Consider the following 15,859-nt stretch of genomic DNA (forward strand, 5'->3'; position numbering starts at 1 on the left):
ATAGGTCTTTGATTAGATTTACTGCTCTGTTGCAAATTCACCAGTTACATTTTTCTCTTTGCTGGTATCCTAGGTAAACCTGTCTCTATATTCTGGTACATGCGTTTAAAGTTTTCTTACTAAAAGAGTGTCACATCATAACAATGCTTGTTTAGCGCATATTTACAAAGCTTTCAAATATGCCTTTCTGTCAGCGACATCTTTAGCGTCAACGTATCATTCATGAAGATGATGGTACCATGTTAAATAAAATGGAATCAGTGGCCAGAAGTAAACATTAATCATCATCAACCAAGTTATTTTACTAAGGGGAAAGACCAACCTGAACGCTTAAACAACTGCTAAAATGATCAGACTGTGGTATTAGAGCAGTGTTTCCCAACCCTGGTCCTCAGGGCACAGGCACTGCATGTCTTCTATGTTGCCCTGTTTATGCATACCTGATCAAGCTTATCATCATGCTCTGTGAAAGCCTGACAACCACAGTCATCAAAGGCAGGTGTGTTTAAACAGAGGTTGGATGGACCTTGGAAGGCCAAGGTTGGGAAACAATGTTTGGGTGTGTTGAATCTTCTTGTCTAACTGTATTAGTTAGACACTTGTATTAGTACTAGGTAAGCTATAATCATATATCTGGCGGCCGTGGCGCAGTGGTAGGGTGGTCAACCTCTGATCGCAACCTCTGACCCCTGTGTCAAAGTGTTCTTGGGCAACACACTGAACCTCACCTTGCCTCTGAAGGAAGGTCGGTGCCAGTGTTCTGCAGCAGAGCTGCCACCAGCGTGAATGTGTCTGTGACTGGCTGAATGGGACTGCGACTCTAAAGTGCTTTGGGCCTTCGAGGAAGGTAGAAAAGCGCTGTACAAGTATTCGCCATTTACCATTTTACCATTTCCTGATCTTTCAGTTATCAACTTACTTAAAGTCTGGTTGTGGTGCAGAGGTAGAGCGGTCGACCTTCCCTATGTGTTGAAGTGTCCTTAGGCAAGACACTGAACATGGGTCAATGGGACTTCTTAGAAGTGCTTTGGGCCTAGAAGGTAGTAACACACTACACAGGTATACATCATTTACTAAATGCATCAGTAATCCATAAATTGATTTTAAATCCATACTCTTCATACACATTTTTTCATGTTTTATTTATAGAATGATCTATATGCTTCTATTTCCAAAAGCTTTCCTCTTCTCAATGAGCATTTTCAAACTACTTTAAGAAAATTCAATTATTCGATGCATTTTATTATCTCTGCACTGATCCAATCTAAGGAAACTGATAAAATATGCTTTTATTCCTCCTTCTTTTTCACTCTATTGGGAGATACATTAAAGCAAATATGCTGTAAATGTGTCCTAAAGCGGATCATATCTTGACAGAATTCCATTTCCATATGAAATTAAAACCTTTACCCTGTAATAGCCCTGAAATTGATAACAGGAACCAAAGTGAAATCTGGGTTTCTCCTCACTGCTGTGATTGTCTTGCTCTCCTGGGAGATTTAAAAAAATAAAAAATAATAAAACAATAGAGAGAGAGAGAGGGGCACTAGGTGTATTAAAGCCTGATTAGTTTTTCTGATGAGATTACAGCAAAAAGCTGAGTGTTTGGCTGGAGGTGAAATTAAAAATCCGCTGTGGAGGAGGAGGGAACGAGCAAATGAAGCAGAGCAAAGCAGAAAACGGATTAGCTGAAATGTCAATGTCAAAGGCCAGAAGGACATGGAAATGTAAAAACAAGCAACTTGCTGTAATAATGACTAATGTTTGAAGGAGAGCAGCTTTGCAGTGACTTCTGTATCACACATAACTCCAGAAATTACTCCTCTCCGATTCCAAGCTATAAATTAAACTTTGTTTGGTACAGCAGGGCTGCTGTCCTCTCCTTTAACCTCGCTGGTGGCATTAAAGTGAATTCAATAGGTTATAATAGGGTGTGATCACTTTTAAAAAGGGTGGTGTAAATACACCCAAAAGAAAATGTTCTCACTCCATGTAAAGAGGGTGAGCTCCCATTCATGTTTGAAAAATCCCATTTATAAAAACAAGCAAGGTACCTTATTGGCTTAACAATCTTCTTATTTAAGCTCACTGATGGAATCAGCCTTATTTGTGGCTTGTTTTTTTTAATTTTACAACTAGGATGGCTTTTTGTATAGCCTATCTAAAGTCCACTTTTCACAACATAGCAACCATCTTTTCATCCTCTTCAGCTGCTGGAGACAAAGACAGCCCCAACTCTAACCTGTACACCTACCTCTGTCCCTCTCAACAAAGACTCTTCAGCACAGATCCAGCCCAGAGTGTGCCCTGCTATAGTTTGAGCCTCCCGCCTTAGGGCTGGTGTTACTGAGGTGCGCACATTGTGCTTCAGGGATGAAAAACCCATCTTCAAAGACTGATTTGTTTGTTCCAGAGGCTCCTTCTCCAATCTCCATTTCATTGATAGTACTGCATTGGTTTAATGTGCACAATTCACTGCCCCTTTAGATCCTGCTGTTTCCACCTGTTCCAGATGATTCTCAGTTGAGACCCCCCAAATCCTTGTGCAACAACACATGCAAGCTCTTTGTGTGTACACACAATTTATCCTATTGTTTTAAAAAAATCTTCCTTAATTAGACCCCAAGTGAATTTATTAGAATGCGTTGCTGTTTTCACACTTTAACGCCAGAGCTTTTGCTCCTGGGTTGACATTCTTAAACTTCAACCAAAATTAATATAATTCCAGCGGATTTGGAGGCGCAGATATGCAACACTTTACAGCAGTGATGTCCCTACGCAGTCTACGTTAATCCGCTGATTCTGTTTCAGAGAAATTTCTGCTTTGTGCCAATATGCAACTTTTTTTGCTTGTAAAGTGTTTATAATCGGTGCAAAAGTGATTTGAAAAGTTGCTTTTCATATCAGAATCGTTGATAGAGAGTTTCTGTATGTCAAAGAGCATGTGTCATTTAGGTGTCACCTGCAACATCTCCGGTATTAAAGGGTTAAACTGGTGAAAACTCGCCCTATGATTTTCCTTTTTATGTTCAAGTTTAAGCAATTCTCCTTGCTGGTTCATTAATACAATGAATCAATAATAAAAATGAAACATTCATCTTTGATGTTTTGGTGATTATTTGTTTAATTATTCTTTTTTGAATGTATTTATCTGCAAGCAGCTCTCACAATGCCCTGCACAAAGCTGATTCACACTGATTCAAAGTAACTGAGCTGCTGACTTGTTCAGCCGCTGCGTGTTTGTGCTTCTGTGGACAATTTGTCAGAAAACTGTGGCTTAAACACACATTAATAAATGCTGATCAGGTGAATATGAGTAGCTGAAACTCAATTTGCAGACACACAAACATGCACTCATGCTATTTCAGCGTGCAGGAGCTGTATAGCTCTCATACAAACAAACAAACAGCCACATAAACTTTGTCCCACTGAATCAGCAGTATTCTCTGTGCAGGATAGTTGAGAGCAACAGTAAAGACCAGTAAAGCACTTCTTGATCTGATGACAACACTTTTTATAGATTTAAAGAGACATATTCATCATATCTAGTTTACTATTAACTCATTAGCAGGACTTTAATCTAAACATGTAGTCATAGAGCTCTAGTTAAGATGAATTGACTACTGTGGTAATACAATCCAAAATGCCACGTCCACACATCAATGTCAGGTCCTGAAATGTTAAAATAAGCAAATATGAACCTTTCACAAGCATTAAATATAACCAGGTGTTTTATCTAGACTTTAAGCAGTCTTCTGGACATTCAACAGGTTGATGCTGTTTGTTTAACATTCATTTTTCGTTGGGTTTTGATCCAGCGCATGCTGAATTTTCTGTACGGTTTTGATTAACTGAACCCTCTGCTAGTCAAAAAGCGAAGTCCCAGCATGAGCCGTGTTGTTAAATAATGGCCACTCTCGGGCCCAATTACACTAAACCTCAGCAAAGGTCTGTGTGTGATGTAATGGTTCTGCAGCATCACAAACAAAGGTTCACTTCTAATCAGGTGCTGAATATGAATGTGAGTTTTTTTTTTTTTATAGCACATTCCCAACAGGGCAGAGGACGCACCACCAGTCTGGATTGCTCTCTAATGAGAAGTTCCTCATAAGTATTTTCTGTATTTATCTCATTTATACATGACATTCTACAAAGGTGGTTGCTTCCATATTTTAAATAAAAGTCTTCTTGAATCTTCTTGTCTAACTGTATTATTTAGACACTTGTATTAGTACTAAAGGTAAGCTATATTGGGCGCCACGGCCGCCCAATATATGATTCACAGCGTGAATGTGTGTGTGACTGGCTGAATGGGACTGCGACTCTAAAGTGCTTTGGGTCTTCGAGGAAGGTAGAAAAGCGCTGTACAAGTAATGTTGAGAACATTCTTCTGTGCACCCAAGCTTTAAAAGTCTATTTTGGTTTGTTTTATTTTACCTGCTTGGAGTCACCATGGGAATCAGTTATTAAACTTTTTGTCAATTTAGCCCTCTGTTTTCTATTCAAAACATTCAAAGATGTTCTGGATTTGGGGCATAGAGGCAGGCAGAAGTGCATGCTCGGTGTGAGGCGCACTGTTGCACTAAAATTCTTAAAAATAGCAAAAGTGTGTCTCCACACAAAAGCATTTTAATTGCCGTTTGTTAGGGTTTTGCAGTAATCTGTCCAGAATAACAAATGGGTCTCGAATTTGTGCAAAAAACAGATTTCCACTGAAGGTTTTCTACTGGTGAAAAAATGAATGTCTGGAGCCCTTGTGGAGTGTCTGTCATCTACTATGCACAAGATTTGCAGTGTTTTGTGTAACATGAGCCATGCACCAGAGAGATGCTCGGGCCATTCAACAGCTGGTCAGCCCTGTTTCTACGAGGCAAACATAACTAAGGACACTGGGATGACATTGCTTCTTAATGCCTAAATCACAACCCAACCCAAAAAACAGACAGCACCCATACGGGTCAATTACCTGTCAGAATCAGACCAAGATTTTTTGAAAAAGGGTCACACCTGAGTCAGTTTAACACAGCAGAACTTTCTTTTACTTGTTGCGAGCATAAACTTAATTCTTTTGTAGTCTTTTGTCTGTAATCTTTCAAACATGCTTGATCATCTGTCTGATAAACAGGTCCGGATGATAACTTCAGAGGCGGCACAGGAGATTCGAAGGAAAAAGTGGCCATTCTACAATTCAGTTGCATCTGTTGCAGGATAGTGAATCATTGATCATGACCTCTTATCTCAACGCTAAGAACTGTACTGTTTTTTTGGGTCACTTTAGGAGAAGACGGGGTCTGAACTGAAGATGTGTATCACTCTGCTGCATGCTTGAAACTGATTGTATTAATTCTGTTTATTCTTTCAATTTAAATCAAAGACTTCTCCATTACTTTAAAAATCCCCTTTTAAAAACAAACAAACAATGACATTCATTTAAATTAACTGAGCAAAGCACAAGAAAACACCAGATTTTCACCAAGCCACAAATTACAATTACTCACTATATTTAAAGTAGGATACCAAATATGGTATTTCAATTCTGAGTACAGAATAGACATAAAGCACATTTTAAACAGATAGTGTATGCTACATGAACCCAAATGCAAAAACATCAAACGAAAAAGGAAAATACTATTTAAAAATGTATAAATTCTAAATCCAATAGTTCACTACATACCGGTATATACTTTTTTTTACTGATTATACCATCAAATATCACCGCTCCTCACTGTTTGGCTTCAAAATGTTTGTATATTTTGATGGCTCCATTTATGAACTTCTAAATTGTTTTCAGGTTTGTCTCCACATGCAATACATTAAATAAGACTTTGTGGATGATTAGCCTCAATGCACAGCGGCCGAGCACTCAGCGCCTAACTTATTGTTTTCAAACAAGAAAAACTCTTATCGTAATATTTATTGGCTTTTCTGAATTGGTTTTCACTCCGGCTAAAGCAGAGACTTCACTTTAATTACATGTAGAAAATGTGAGCAATTCTTGGGATCAATAGGAAGCAGATTCTTTCCGACCTGAAGATCAGAGTCTGTGATGCAGTGCTGCTTCAGGACTGTGCTGTCCTGTTGAAATGAACACTGAATTTCAGGTAAAAGACTGGTCTTTACCTGCAGTAAATCTTTTTTTTTTTTTTTTTTTTTTTTTTTTCTTTTTTTTTTTTTTTACCTTGTCCTGTCCAACAGCTGGGCAAACAGATGAGAGCTGAGGGCCTCTTGTGTTGGACATATTTTACTTTAACAAGAGGGGTTATTAATCTTCAGACAAACCAAAGGTATGTCTGAATAAACCCCTTTTGTAATTGAGGCCAAACTTTATTAATTTCAAACATGTTTGAAGATCTTTGGTGTTGGACCGGACGGAAAAGGAAAGAGGGGAAGAAGAGAGAGGGACGTTAGAAAGAGGGGGGGAAGGAGGGTGATAGTAGGAGGGGAAGGGGGATAAGACCATGAAGCAGCATAGAGCAACAAGTTTACTGGTTGTTAATCACCATGGTAAGGCTCAAATGCAGTACAAAAAGGGCGGAGCCTGTCCACACACACACCCAAGTGTCAAACACACCTGCTAGTTGCAAAAATGTCCATCTGTCGACATGTACACAAAACAGATAGTGCTCACACGCATACTTATGCCTTAAAACCAACTAGTGTGAAACATTTCAGTCATTCAGTCACGCAAACCGCCAGTGCAAAGGTGAGCCAACACCCGTGCTCAGGTGAGTGCTCATGTTCTTCTAATATGGATGGTGGAATGTGTAAAGAAGGAAGGAGAGCGCCCAGCCATCCCCACCCCAAGACCCCCACCGCAGCAGCAGCGGCAGCCGGAATCCCCCCCACGCCACACGGAAACCGGCAGGGAACAACCGCCGCCCGGGCGACCAAGCCCGCCACCCAGGCCAGGGCCAGCAGGACCGCCGCAAGGCCCCCCAGAGCCAGAGAGCAGGGAGGCACAGAGGGAAAGAGAGGGCCGCCCCAGCCCAACCAGGAGAACAGCCCCCCCGCCGCGCCGGGAGAGCCCAACGCAGGGCCCCACCGGAGAGGGACGCCCACAGCCCCAGACGAGCACCCCACCACCACCCAGGAGTTCCGGGCATCCCCCCGCCCCAACCCCAGGTACGAGCCAGGACCCCCCAAGGGAGACCCGCCCCGCACTCCAGGCAGCCATCCGCCCGGCCCACGGTTGGTCCAGGGAGGAGCAAGGCAGGGGCCCGCCGCCCCCGCCCAGGAGGGGGGAACCCCGGGGAAAAAAGAGGGCCCACAAGGGGTGTTGTAAATATGGCCCGACCAGTACCATTTACCTGCAGTAAATCTTTGACTTTCATGTCATTTCAGACCAAGCTTCACTGACAACTTTACTGGTATCACTGTAACCCATGAGCAGAGGTTTTCCTTCAATTTGACATATATTAAACCTGACTTACTTTTTTTTCCTAAACCCAGCTGAAAGGTTGACTCATCTAATCACAGAGCATGCATCCATTGTCGCATCTGCCCTTTTGAGATGAGCGTGTGTCCAGAAAAGTTGCGGCTGTTGACATATTGCTCCTCAGAAAACATAGCTTTAGGTTAATTTTTCTGGATGTAGTGAGAATATGACAACTGACAGCTACTTTCTAAGGAACCAGTCTATGAGGCTATATGGCTGACATGACACATAATTCTCATCATTGTGGAATTTGTCATGTTTTTATCTCATTTTCTCTCTTTTGTTGCTTCTTTTTCAACTGTTCATAAAAAGAATGTAATTGTCAAACTGAAAGGATGGGATTTTGAAACACAATCAGGACTACACATTAGTTCAATTTCATTTTTTTACAAAAATGCTTCATTCGGTTTGGGATCAGAGGAATGTTCTTAGCCAGTCCCAGCTGTCATTTAGTTTCCTATGGAGACAAATGAGCATGCATGCTCATGAAATTTTAACCTGAGACCAGTTATGAGTTCTGTACGGGCCTTTTCTGCAACTACAGTGTTTCTGCAGCTACCAAGCACATACCAAAAGTGAAAAAAATGTAATCATATTAATAAAACAACAGTTTAACACAAGATTATATTTTGAAATGTTAAAATATGGAAGGTTCAGTCATTTTATCGTTTTTTTAACTACTTTGATTTAAAAATCATTTTTGTTAGACTAAATGAGACTCTTAAGTGTTATATTTCTACCATGAATTAAACAAATTGTTGTTCAATCAATGTGTTAAACTAACTCTCACACTGTACTTCCGTCCTTATTAGTGCATTGCGTTACAGAACATTTTTTGCTTCCCTTGCACTTTTATGTATATTAAATTATAGTCAAATGATCCAAAATGTTTTTTTTAGGATTATAGAAATATGTTAAAAAAATGTTGTCAATGGTTTAAAGGGCATTCAAAAACCTCCTTCTGAAACCTTGCAGTTATAAAGATGACTCAAAACTGACAGACGCTTTAAAATCTGTAAATAAAACAGAAAAGAAAAACTTCCTGCCGAGGTGACAGATGTTTCGCTCTGTGAGCAAGCAACTTTGATCCCTTTCTTTAACTCTATCCACTTTGATTCTTTGACATCTCGATAAGAAGACCCATGGGGTGGGGGGTCCTTCATGTTAAGGCCAAAAGGTCATATGCTCCAATCTCCTTTTAATTCTGACTTGTAAATGTGTGTGCAGTATACTGCTCTGTGATGCCCTTTTTCTCAGAGTTATCGTATGTTTAGATATAGCTCTCCAGTGGGTATAGACATTATTAATGCTGTTTAATATAACAACAACACAGACTAGTTGGAATCCAGTCATTCTCTTAGTATTTCATGCCTGCTGTCATGCCAACAGAAATATTTTTTCGCTTTTTTAAGAGGCTGCAACATGCAGTTTTAAAAGTAAATCTGAATCTCAGTTCTTTGAAAACGCATTTATTTATTTAGTCACAAAAACAAAAATAAACTCAACATAACTGGGGAATCTGTAAACACGCTGCAAAACTTTGTCATTGATTTGCCTTTAGGTGAAAGTATTCCAGCTTTGTGAACGCTGCAAACATGCTGTCATGAGAAAAGTCTGCACCCTGCAAAAGGTTAGAAATACAAAAACAGTGCAAAAGCAGCCTTTAAAAGCACCCCCGTTTTTGTTTTTTTTGGGGAACAGAGTCATTCTTAATGCTAGATTGCTGCTTGGATCTGTGTCTGATGGTTTCCTTGTTTCTTCATTACAGAAAATTAATTGACAAAATTTGCCTTTGGGCAAATACAGAAAAGCACCCGTTTTGCTCTAATAACCACGGTTTGTGTTTTGTATCACATTGAGGTTATTTAGTTAAAAAAATGTGACAGCCTGGTGACACAAAGCACAAAACATCACTAAATTCATTAGAGACAAGCAGCTATTGGTGCTACAAGAAAATAAATGAATGCTTGACATGATGATTAGTGTAAAAACATGTTATGTTATTTATCTTTCCTATGATGTCCTGTGATTCACGACAGTCACAAACACGTTACACATAAAAGGTATATGAAGGTTCATTTCTATTGCACCCTTCACAGATAAATGTTTGTGATTTACAGAGTAAAATAAATTAAAGACGGGGAAAGATTATAACAGTAAACAAAACAGAGTACAGAACAATTAACTAGAAGCTCTGCCGAAGTTTGCAAATTGTCTGGTAGAATATTTTTCTGTAGTGTTAGTCAACTTGTTAAAAAAAAACATCCAAAAATAAATTTGAAATGCAGATACAATTTTAGTGACATGAATGAAAAAAAAAGATATTATGGCCATTAGATGCCTGATTAATCAACTTGGTAAAAAAAAAAAAAAAAAAGTGATGAAAAGGAAAGAAAAAAAGGAAATTAGACAATTTTGTTTCACTATTTTTTAAATCTAATATAACATTTTTACCTTTTAAAATGTTTACCTGCAACAAGCAGGATTTCTTTCCCACACTGCTCTGGAAAGAGCGGAAGCAAAATATGGTGTCAAAATAGAGCCTAAAGTATTGCGCATCAAAACAGTAAAACCGCGCATCAAAACCCCAAATCTGCGAATCAAAATGCATAAATTGAGAACCAAAACCCACAATTTGCAACCAAAAGCCTTTCCCCAAAGCACAATCCTATTTCTCAGCTGCCGATTTGTTTTCTCGCCATTCTGAAATCCTGTTTTTGAGTTGCAGTTTTATTTTGAAACTGTCTTTTTGAGTTGCGCTTTTATTTTTTGAGTTGCGCTTTTATTTTTTGCGGTTTTGATTCTAAAACCTGTCGACACGTAAAAACAGCGACATGTCAGTCAAGGGGAGGGGAGGCGGGACATCCCTGATATCCAGAAGCTCATTGGCTACCGAATAAGACCGAGTCTTACGTCAACAGACCAGTTTACAATGTGCCGGTAAGTTTCTCATGTTTTTCATATCTTTTACTATATTAAAATATCAAAATTGTACTTTATTTAACCAGAGGACGCCAGCACATTCAGATGAGGAGCTCCCCCAGTAGCTGCTAGTGAAAAAAGATGTTAGAAAGTTAGATGTTGCATGAAAAACTATCACCATTGTTCTCCTGTGTTAGAATGCTAGCTAGCTCAATGCTAGCGGGGTATCCAGCTCTTCTCATGACTTTTGTGGATTAAACAAAGTACATTTTTTACCACAGTGTCAGGATCGGTCATGTAAACCTGGGAATAATTGTCCGTGAATTGTCACTAGGGTTAATCAAATATGTTATAACCTATAAGGTTTCTCAATATTTTTCAGGGTTTACAGACAGAGGGAATTATTGAACAGAGAAACAATATTGCTGTGCCATATTATTCAAAATGTATGCGTCTTCACTATGCAGACTGGCAGAAGTCCGGTATTCGAGTGAACCAGAGCAGAGTAAATTGTAGCAGACCAGCAAAAACGTGTTTTATTCCACTTAAAATTATTCCAGTATTAGACATCAATAGAATTATTAGTATATTTAATTGGGTGGTGGTTTTAAAATTGACTATTGCTGTATGTCTGTTGTTTTCTATAAGGGCCGTTGTTATGCATACCATAACAAAAAAGGCAGGAATACTGAGGCAGCTACGACGTGGATGTCTACATCTTCTTTAAGGTAATGAAAAAAAATTTAATCTTAATTTTTCTCTTCTTTTTTTGGTTAATTAACTTTGCTGTTTTTGTTTCTTTCCAGATGCAGGCCCCAAAGACGTCCCAGTGTGATGCAAAGGCTGTCCAGCAGGCTCACAGACATCTCCTGTCAACTGAAAGAGAAGCCTTTAAAATAGTTGTCCATTTTGACCACACTGTCTGCTTCCCATTTCTTAGTGCCTGTACGAAAACAGTGACTTTTCCACCTCAAGTCTTTTAAGGAGTTTTAAAAACAGTTATTTTAATTTCTCTGAATTGTGGTTCAGAATTTCACAGAACCTAATGCACTTGACTCTGTGTTTCAAAGATCTTTGCAAAACCATCAGTCTTTTGTACAAAACACATTCAATGGTCAAACATTAAAAAATGAAGCTTTACAAAATACCAGTGGTGATTATTAGCCATTTATTTTCTTAAGGGGGGCAGTATTTTGTAAGGCAGATGAGATCTGTTCACATTGTTAGTTTTTGTTACATCCTGCTGTGATGACATGCATAGATCAGTACATAAATGTTAATGTCTTGGCCATGGTTTTCTGATGTCCCACAAGGGTTGAACAGGTCTGAGAGGAGAGAGGACAAGCCACAGAGGGAACAACAACTCCAACAGTTTCCTGCTCTGCCTGGTTTAAGTTAGTCTGTCGTCCAATGTCCACAGCATCCTGCACACAAAGAAAAATGTATTTAAGACAGTTAAAATGAGTGTGTGTGTGTGTATATATTTATATATATATATACACACACACACACACACACCTTAATTGCTACTCAGTAGCTGCATATTGTGAAAGGTAACTTCCTGTGTTAACCTGCAATCTTTAAGGTTGAGAAAATTATTTTGGAATACAGTTCAGAATCAGAAAAACTTTATTGATCCCACCTGTGGGAAATTTGCTCTGGTACTTCAAATAAAAATTCTGTTTCTTTTATGTATTTATTTTAAATAGGGATTAACTTGATCCCAAACTAGGAAAGGTGTCACTTTCTTGCAGCAATATGTTGCTTTGTTGTTCAATCCATCTGTGTAATCCCTAAGGAAATATTGAAAAACCTTATATATACACATGAATGTACTTCTTAAAAAACAATTTGATTAACCATAGTGACAATCCACGGGCAATTATTCCCAGGTTGACATGACTGATCCTGACACTGTGGTAAAAAATGTACTTTGTTTAATCCACAAAAGTCATGAAAAGAGCTGGATACCCCGCTAGCATTGAGCTAGCTAGCATGCTAACACAGGAGAACAATGCTGATAGTTTGTCATGCAACATCTAACTTTCTAACATCTTTTTTCACTAGCAGCTACTTGTGGAGCTCCTCATCTGAATGTGCTGGCGTCCTCTGGTTAAATAAAGTACAATTTTGATATTTTAATATAGTAAAAGATATGAAAAACATGAGAAACTTACCGGCACATTCTAAACTGGTCTGTTGACGTAAGACTCGGTCTTATTCGGTAGCCAATGAGCTTCTGGATATCAGGGATGTCCCGCCTCCCCTCCCCTTGACTGACATGTCGCTGTTTTTACGTGTCGACAGGTTTTAGAATCAAAACCGCAAAAAATAAAAGCACAACTCAAAAAATAAAAGCGCAACTCAAAAAGACAGTTTCAAAATAAAACTGGAACTCAAAAACAGGATTTCAGAATGGCGAGAAAACAAATCGGCAGCTGAGAAATAGGATTGTGCTTTGGGGAAAGGCTTTTGGTTGCAAATTGTGGGTTTTGGTTCTCAATTTATGCATTTTGATTCGCAGATTTGGGGTTTTGATGCGCGGTTTTACTGTTTTGATGCGCAATACTTTAGGCTCTATTTTGACACCATAGCAAAACTAAGAAAAAACAAAGCAGGTAAAGAAAAGGAGGGGGGGATCAATTGTTACAGAGAACAAGACGCTATTCCAGCATCTGCTCTGTTGAACTGATTTGTTGTGAGGATGAGTGAGTACAGGGAGAGTGTGTGATTCTAACACCAAGTGCAACGTAACCTGTCGAAAAGAACCAGGCTTAAGCTAATTATATTTCCAAACTCAACGCTTGGCATCCCATCTCCACTAGAAAACATGGCATGTTTTCACTAGTTTATCACTTAATTTTCCTAAATGCAGATTATAAATGGACACACTGCTCTTAAAACTCATGGTGAGTGTTGTATACTTGTATAGCACTTTTCTACCTTCTTCTAAAGCCCATAGTGCTTTACAGTCACACTCACACACTGATGGCGGCTCCGCTGCAGAGTACTGGCGCCAGCCTTCTACCAGACGCAAGGTGGGGTTCAGTGTCTCGCCCAAGGACACTTTGACACATTGGCGGGAATCAATCTTCTGATCAGAATCTTCGATCTTCTGATCAGAGATCAATTGCCCTACCACTGCACTGCGGCCGTCCAGTCATGGGGCGTCATCACCACACTAATACTTTTATATTAATAATAATTTTTTAAAAATTACATAATTAAAAGTCACAGGAAACCTTTTGAAAATAGATCAAACTTCAGGGAAAAAAGAATCAGAAAATAAAAGTGTAATTTAGACTCATAATGCAGTGATTATACTTTTAATGGTTTGATCTATTCATTTAGGATTTTGTCACATTAAGGTGCTCTAATATCTTTAAACATCCGTCTGACATTTGTGTTTCTTGAGTTTTGGTTGTAGCTTTATTTTGAAAGTTCATTGTCTTTTAAGGTTTTCCGCATCATGTCTGCACATACTGTCAGGAACATTGAAGTTAAATGAATATGTTTTCCTCTTTTATGTAAAAAAATTTAACACTTTTTTAAGTCTAAATCTTTTTTTTAATTTTTTTTTTAACTTGTCCTGTCCAACAGCTAGGCAGGCAGATGAGAGCTGAGGGCCTCTTGTGTTGGACATATTTTACTTTAACAAGAGGGGTTATTAATCTTCAGACAAACCAAAGGTGTGACTGAACAAACCCCTTTTGTAATTGAGGCCAAACTTTATTCATTTCAACCATGATTGAAAATCTTTGGTGTTGGACCGGACGGAAAAGGAAAGAAGGGAAGAAGAGGGATGGATGTCAGAGGGGGGGGGGGGGGGGAATAGTGTGAGGGGGCGGTAAGACCATGAAGCAGCATAGAGCAGACAGGTTTACTGGTTGTTTATCGTTACGGTACAGTTCAAATGTAGTACAAAACGGGCGGGGCCTGTTCACACACACTCAAATATTATCAACACACCTGCTAGCTGCAAAAAATGATCACATGTCAACATGTACATAAAACAGATAGTGTTCACGAACGCATACCTATTCCTTTAAACCAACTAGTGTGAAATCTTTCATTCATTCAATCATGCAAACTATAAGCAAACTATAAGCAAAGGTGAGCTAACACCTGTGCTCAGGTGAGTGTTTATGTTCTTCTAAAATGGATGGTGGAATGTGAAAAGAAGGAGGAGGAGCGCCCAGCCACCCCCACACCCAGACCCCCGCCGCAGCAGCAGCGGCAGCCGGAATTCCCCCAACGCCACACGGGAACAGGCAGGGAACAACCGCCCCCCGGGCGACCAAGACCGCCACCCAGGCCAGGGCCAGCAGGACCGCCGCGAGGCCCCCAGAGCCAGAGAGCAGGGACCCACCCCCCAGGGACACGAACACCCCCGGCTCAGGTGTAATACGAACCCCCCACCGTGCGGAGAGAGCACGGCCGGGCTCAGGGAGCCGGCACCCAAGGGACACGGCCGCCATCGCCAAGGGGCCCGCACCCCCCACCAGGGAAGGGGTAGGGGACAGATGGACCCAGGTCCCACCTTCCTTGCAAAATGTGTGTGCGTGTATGTGTGTTTGAGAGGGTGTGTGTGTGCATGTGTGTGTGTTTATGTTGGAATGTATATATTGAAGGGGGAGGGGTGTGTGTACAAAGCGGGGTGCAGTTAAAATTGGCGAGTAGGGCACTAAGGGGACATCTCCTGATTACTCACAGTGATGTCCCCTCACCCTCCCCACCAAGGGGCCCTAAATGTCTAAGGTGCGGTTAAAATTGGCGGGTAGGGTTATATGAGGAAGGGGGTAAGTTGGGGACAGCTGGTAGACTGTCCCCCGGTGGTCAAACAGCTGTCCCCCAGCCCCCCCCCCAGCAAAGGGGCCAGGGCGGAGGCGCCGACACCCCAGGCCCGGCACCACCCACCCCACACAGAGAGAGAGGAGCCAGAAAGCGTCGCCCCCCCCGGAGCAAGCCCAGGCCCCCACCCCCAGACGCCGGCCCTAGAGGAGCTCTGGTCAGGCCTTGACGGGACCGAGGAGGCCAACCGGCCGAGGCAACCACTGATTGCCTCAGCGGAGACCCCGACCCGTTAGCCCCCCCGACCCGTACCAATAGTGGCCCCCCCTCCCCCCCAGAACGCCCCCCCACAGGACAGGGCCGACAAGCCCCCCACCCCAGACCCCGCAGCCGAAGCGGATGACACCCAGAGCGACCGGGGGCCCCGAGAGGGTTGTCCCGTCCCGTCCCAGAGCCAGGGAAGGGCCGATCCCAGCCCCAGGTGCAGATGGGCAGCCCATCCAGCGCCGCTGGGCCCCCCCCGAGCAGCGCCCCCCGCCAACCCCCCTCAGCACAGGCAAAGGGACCACCCCCCCAAGCCAAGCCAGACCACCCCCCCACCCCCCCACCAAGCACCCCCACACCCAAGCCCAGAGGACCACGCAGCGCCCCAGCCCGCCCCACCCAGGCGCCGGACCCGACCCCCCGACCAACGGAGCCCCCACCACCCCC

General features: G+C 41.5%; 1 protein-coding gene and 2 long non-coding RNA genes across 4 annotated transcripts in view; 1 reads left to right on the forward strand and 2 right to left on the reverse strand.

The window, feature by feature from the left end:
- Nucleotides 1-15,859, reverse strand: part of LOC101170754 (copine-8) — a 314,618-nt gene that overhangs the window by 177,111 nt on the left and 121,648 nt on the right. The gene's annotated exons all lie outside the window — the stretch shown is intronic.
- LOC111947464 lies at nucleotides 10,918-11,502 on the forward strand. Its single transcript, XR_002873315.1, has 2 exons — nucleotides 10,918-11,085; nucleotides 11,164-11,502. It is a non-coding gene; the product is annotated as an uncharacterized LOC111947464 (long non-coding RNA).
- On the reverse strand, nucleotides 11,505-12,588 carry LOC111947466. The gene is made up of 2 exons (XR_002873320.1): nucleotides 12,535-12,588; nucleotides 11,505-11,781 (listed from the first exon to the last, which is right to left on the reverse strand). It is a non-coding gene; the product is annotated as an uncharacterized LOC111947466 (long non-coding RNA).

Source organism: Oryzias latipes, chromosome 5 (genome assembly GCF_002234675.1).
Source record: "Oryzias latipes chromosome 5, ASM223467v1".
In the NCBI taxonomy this organism is placed as follows: Eukaryota; Metazoa; Chordata; class Actinopteri; order Beloniformes; family Adrianichthyidae; genus Oryzias; species Oryzias latipes.